The sequence below is a fragment of the Nicotiana tomentosiformis genome, chromosome 6, assembly GCF_000390325.3.
Source record: "Nicotiana tomentosiformis chromosome 6, ASM39032v3, whole genome shotgun sequence".
Taxonomy (NCBI): domain Eukaryota; kingdom Viridiplantae; phylum Streptophyta; class Magnoliopsida; order Solanales; family Solanaceae; genus Nicotiana; species Nicotiana tomentosiformis.
The window spans coordinates 110649319-110655318 of NC_090817.1; positions in this window are offsets into that span (position 1 = coordinate 110649319).

Genomic DNA, 6000 nt, shown 5'->3' on the forward strand with positions numbered 1-6000 from the left:
GTGAATTCTTAACTTGAGACAAGATTTCCTTCCTGTTCCTGCTTTATATTCTTAACTTGTGATTTAAGTTGTTAAATTAAATGCACATATTGATTTATTCATACTGTACGGTGGGATCAAGTTGCACGCCGCAACATGTGGAATAAGGGTGGTTTGATATGGCAAAATAAGGGTGAATTTATATTGATACGGTGGGATCGGGTTGTGCGCCGCAACAGGTAAAATAAGGGTGAATTACGACATTGATTCTGATTATATGGTGGGATTGGGTTGTGCGCAGCAAAATATATTTATTTACTATTATTGATATTATTACGATGGAATAAGGAAGGATTGTGTTGTACGGTGGGATCGGGTTGCGCGCCACAATAGTCTATTTGCTTATGTTTCCTTATCGTGTTGTATTGGCTTCGGTATTTTCATACGAGATTCTAAGGATTAGTATTTCTAGCATTTAATGGTTTTCTTTCGGTGGTTGAGTTATTTTCATGTATTAACTACTTTAATTCGTTCATGTATTTCCTTTTCTGCCATTATTTTATATATCATACAGGTTATAGTGTAAGTGACCCGCCTTAGTATCGTTACTACTTCGTCAAGGTTAGACTCAGCACTTACAGAGTACATGGGGTCGGTTGTGCTCATAGTATACTCTGCACTTCTTGTGTAGATTTTGGAGTCGGTCCCAATGACGGTTCATAGATTTCTTGGGTTGGCGATTGAGTGGAGACTTGAGGTACAATTTCTCAACGTCCGCAGCCCCTAAAGCCCCCTTCTGTTATTTTGATGTTGTGTACTTTCTTTTAGACTACTCTGTATTTTTATTTAGACCTTTACGTGTACTATTCTAGAGGCTCGTGCACTTATGATACCAGGTCCAGGGTGGTACTAGATATTTTAGTTGATATGGTTTTCCGTACTTTACCTTAGATTTATTGCAGTTATTTCAGCTTCCTTATTATTATTATTATTATTATTTAATTTGAATTGTTAAAAATGGATAAATTATTCTAAAGTTGGTTTGCCTAGCAAGTAAAATGTTAGGCACCATCACGGTCCCGAGGATGTGACTTCCGGGTCGTGACAAGTTGGTATCAGAGAACTTGGTTACTTAGGTCTCATGGGTCATGAACAAGCTTAGTAGAGTCTGGAGGATCGGTATGGAGACGTCTGTACCTATTTTTCAGAGGCTATGGAGTTGAGGAACAATTTCATTTCTATTTTTCTCTATCGTGCGAATTTTATTCTATCATTGATGATTGAACTCTTCTATTCTTGTTCTCTCGCAGATGGCGAGATCACGCATGACATCTACAGCGGGACCGCAGCCAGAGCCCCTAGTGGCAGCTACTACTAAGGGCAAAGGTCTAGGCTGAGGTCGCGCTAGAGGTTGAGGCCGAGATCCTGCCAGAGGCCGAGGAAAAGGCAGAGCTCAGCCTAGAGCTCGAGCAACAACACCAATAGTGGAGCCTCAGGTGGATTTTGATGAGGAGGTTCCAGTTCAGATGGTACCCGTTAAACCAGCTCAGGTCCCAGAGGGGTTCATCGCCACTCTAGTGTTTTAGGATGCTCTAGTCCGTTTGGTGGGCCTTATGGAGAGTATAGCCCAACCCGATACATTCCCGGTGGCACCCGACGTCTCTCAGGCTGGGGAGGAGCACAGACTCCTGCTTCTCACACTTCGGAGCAGATGGCTCCCCAGTATCAGACGCCAGCAGCCCCGCCAGTTGGTGTAGTTCAGTCGGTTATTGTGGCACATGCCAGTAATATGCCCTCTATGTTTTCTGGGGCTTTATTGAGATTGGAAATGTTTACCAAAATCTTTCCAATTCACTTTAGTGGTGTAACGTTTGAAGACCCACAGGATTATCTTGTCTGCTACCATGAGGTGCTGTGGAACATGGGTATAGTTAAGACCAATAGGGTCGATTTTGTTGTGTTTCAGATGACGAGTTCCGTCAAGAAGTGGTGGAGAGACTATATGTTGACTAGACCAGATGGGTCTCCTGCACTTACTTGGGATCATATATCTCAGCTATTTCTAGAGAAGTTTCTCCCTGTCACACTAAGGGAGGATTACCGCGGGCAGTTTGAGTGTCTCTAGTAGGGCAGTATGACTGTTACTCAGTATGAGACCCGCTTTGTGGATCTAGCTCGTCATACCCTTATGTTTCTCCCTACTGAGAGGGAGAGGGTGAGGAGATTTATTGATGGACTCACCTACACTATCATGCTACAGATGGCCAAGGAGACCGGGGGTGAGTTTTCCTTTCAGACGGCTGCAAATGTTGATAGGCGAATCAAGATGGTTCTTGCTCAGAAGAGGGGGCGGGGGACGGATAAGAGGCCTTGTCATACCGGTGGTTTCAGTGGTGCCTCATCTGGAGGCGGTGGTACTTTTGGTAGAGGCCAACCTCCCAGGCCATTTTAGTGTGTGCTTCAGGCATCTCACAGTGCTTTAGGGAGTCGCGGTCCTTATGTACCTTATTCTGGGCAGCCAGCCTATAGTGCACCATCAATTTTTATCAGTGAGCCTCCTATTCAGAGTTATCACCGTGGTTATCCGACCCGTTTGGGTCTGCCTCAGTTTCAACAACCACAACAACAAGATGGGTGTTTTGAGTGTGGTGGTATTTGGCATATCAGGAGGTCTTGTCCGAGATTATTAGGCGGCATTCCACAACAAAGTTCTTGTGCCATGATTCCGACATCGATTGCTCCACTGCCCGCTCAACCAGTTAGGGGAAGGAGTCAGACAGCCAAAGGTGGGGGTCAGGTCGTTAAAGGTGGAGGTCAGGCTGTTAGGCTGGAGGTCAGGCCGCTAGAGGTAGAGGTCGGCTAGCTAGAGCCCGTACCATAGACGTAGTTCAGAGTGGTGGGCCCAACCTCGATTTTATGCTTTCCTAGCTAGGCGTGAGGGTGATTCATCTGACGTTGTTATCACATGTATTTTTCTAATTTGCCGTAGAGATGCTTCAATTCTATTTGATCCGGGCTCTACTTATTCCTACGTGTCATCCTAGTTTGCTACTTATCTAGTTGTGCCTCGTGATTCTTTGAGTGCTCCTTTCTATGTATCCACACATGTGTGAGATTTTATTGTTGTAGATTGTGTCTATTATTCGTGTGTGGTTACTATTGGGAGTCTTGAGACTAGCATAGATCTTCTACTTCTTGAAATGGTAGATTTTGACTTCATCTTGGGTATGGGTTGGCTGCCACCTTATCATGCTATATTGGATTGTCACGCCAAGACAGTTACCTTAGATTTGCCGGGGTTTCCCTGATTATACTGGAGGGGGACTCTTGTCTATTCTACCAGTAGGGTTATCTCTTATGCGACGACACGACGTATGGTTGAGAAGAGGTGTCTAGCTTATTTGGCTTATGTTCGCGATTCTAGCGTGGAAGTTCCTTCCATGGATTCAGTACCAGTTGTTCGTGAGTTTCCAGGTGTGTTTCCTGTATATATTCCGGGGATGCCACATGACATATATATTAACTTCTATATTGATTTGGCTCCGGGCACCCAACCCATTTCTATTCTACCATACCGTATGGCTCCATCAGAGTTGAAAGAATTGAAGGAGCAGTTCCAAGATTTACTTTATAAGGTCATTATTAGACCTAGTGCCTCGCCCTAGGGTGTGCCCGTGTTGTTCGTGAAGAAGAAAGATGGGTCGATGAGGATGTGCATAGATTATCGATAGTTGAACAAAGTCACCATCAAGAACAAGTATCCATTGACAAGAATTGATGAATTATTTGATCAGCTTCAGGGTGCCAAGGTGTTTTTGAAGATTGATTTGAGGTCATGCTACCATCAGTTAAAGATCAGGGCATGCGATGTCGCGAAGACAACGTTTCGGACTCAGTGTGGGCATTATGAGTTTCTAGTGATGTCATTTGGGCTGACAAATGCCCCAGCAACATTTATGAATTTGATGAATCGGGTGTTCAAGCTCTATTTGGATTCCTTTGTGATTGTATTTATCGATGATATCTTGATCTACTCCCACAGTCGAGAGGAGCACGAGCAACATCTTCAGATTGTACTTCAGACTCTGAGAGATAGCCAGTTATATGCCAAGTTTTCGAAGTGCGAATTTTGGTTAGACTCAATCGATTTATTGGGGCACGTCATGTCGGCATAGGTCATAAAAGTGGATCCTAAAAAGATTGAGGCAGTTCAGAACTGGCCCAGACCCACTCCAGCTATAGAGATCCAGAATTTCCTGGGTTTGGTGGGTTATTACCGCCAGTTTGTGGAGGGGTTTTCTTCTATAGCACCTCCATTGACCATATTGACCCAGAAGGGTTTCTCGTTCAGATTGTCGGGCGAGTGTGAGTTGAGTTTTAAGAAGCTCAAGACTGCTTTGACTACCACGCTAGTGTTGGTGTTGCCCACAGGTTCAGGATTTTACACGGTGTATTGTGATGCATCTCATGTTGGGCTCGGTGCAGTATTGATGCAGGATGGCAGGGTGTTCGCATATGCGTCGGACAACTGAAGGTACATGAGAATGATTACCCTGTTCATGACTTAGAGTCGGCTGCCATTGTTCATGCGTTGACTATTTGGAGGCATTATCTTTATGGCATGTCGTGCGAGGTATTCATGGATCATCGGAGTCTACAGTATTTGTTCAAGCAAAAGGATCTCAATTTGAGTTAGAGGAGGTGGTTGGAACTGTTGAAAGACTATGATATCACCATTTTGTATCATCTCGGGAAGGCCAATGTGGTAGTCGATGTCTTGAGTAGAAAGGAAGTGAGTATGGGAAGCCTTGCGTATATTCCAATTGGAGAGAGACTGCTTGCATCAGATGTTCATGCTTTGGCCAATTAGTTCGTGAGGTTGGACATTTCAGAGCCCGGTCGTGTTCTAGCTTGTACAGTCGCTCGGTCTTCCTTGTATGAGGGTATCAGAGAGCGTCAATATGATGACCCTCATTTGCTTGTCCTTAGGGATATAGTGCGGCACGGTGGTGCCAAGCAAGTTACCGTTGGAGATGATGGGGTTTTGAGGATGTAGGGTCGTATTTGTGTGCCTAATGTGGATGGGATTCGTGAGTTGATCTTTGATTAGGCCCACAATTCCTGGTATTCTATTCATTCGAGTGCCGCCAAGATGTATTAGGACTTGCGGCAACATTATTGATGGAGAAGAATGAAGAAGGATATAGTTGCATATGTAGCTCGGTGTTTACATTGTCAGCAAGTAAAGTACGAGCATCAAAGAGTTGGTAGTTTGCTTTAGAAGTTAGAGATTCCTGAGTGGAAGTGGGAGCATATCATTATGGATTTTGTTGTTAGACTCCCACAGACTCAGAGGATGTTCAACGCAGTATGGGTCATTGTGGACAGACTAAACAAGTCAACACATTTTGTTCCTGTGGCATTTACTTATTCTTCAAAGCAGTTGGCTGAGATCTACATCTGCGAGATCGCCCGTCTTCATGGTGTGCCAGTGTTTATCATTTCTGATCGAGGTACGCAGTTCACCTCGCATTTTTGGAGGGCAGTACATCATGAGTTGGCCATGCATGTTGAGTTGAGCACCTCATTTCATCCCCAGACGAACGGACAATCCGAGCGCACTATTCAGATAATGGAGGATATGCTTTGTGCTTGTGTTATAGATTTCGGGGGTTCTTGGGATCTATTCTTGCCACTTGCAGAGTTTGCCTACAATAATAGCTACCGGTTGAGCATTCAGATGGCTCGATCCCTATGAGGCATTATACGGGAGGCGATGTCGATCTCCATTTGGATGGTTCTATTCGGGGGAGGCTCGGTTATTGGGTACAAATTTGGTATAGGATGCCTTGGACAAGGTCAAGATTATTCAGGATCAGCTTCGCACAGCTCACTCTAGGTATAAGAGTTATGCCGACCGTAGAGTTTGAGATGTTGCATTCATGGTTGGAGAGAGAGTATTTCTCTGGGTTTCACCTATGAAGGGTGTGATGAGGTTCGGGAAGAAGGGAAAGTTTAGCC